Source organism: Rhagoletis pomonella, unplaced genomic scaffold (assembly GCF_013731165.1).
Source record: "Rhagoletis pomonella isolate Grant_MI unplaced genomic scaffold, Rhpom_1.0 Rhpom_scaffold_01286, whole genome shotgun sequence".
In the NCBI taxonomy this organism is placed as follows: Eukaryota; Metazoa; Arthropoda; class Insecta; order Diptera; family Tephritidae; genus Rhagoletis; species Rhagoletis pomonella.
This window is the reverse complement of record NW_023459840.1, coordinates 31489-31893: the sequence shown is the minus strand read 5'-3', so window position 1 is coordinate 31893 and position 405 is coordinate 31489.

Sequence of the window (405 nt, the reverse complement as noted above, 5' to 3'; positions counted from 1 at the left end):
ATAAAGGTGAAGACCCCAGGCTCCGGAGGCTTCCACTGAAAATGTAATGAAATGACCCTTACTAAATAGAAGAGGGGCGGATACCCCCTTCATTTGTCAAGTGTGATTCTTTGGCAACGTTTACATGTGATAAATAAAGGTTTCGCCGAACCCATAACGACGTAATGAGCGAAGCAAAAGTGGTCATATAGCTTTGTAACCCGCAATTGCTGGTATTTTAACATGATTTTTTAATCGACTTCCAAAAAAGGAGGAGGTTATCAGTTCGTCGGAATATATATATATCTTTCGTCAACCGATTTCGATAATTCTTTTTGCATCGGAAAGGTAGTGTCTCAGAGGTGGTCCCATACTAATATGGTTTAGATCCGATCATTGGATCATGCCATTTTGCTAAAAATTACT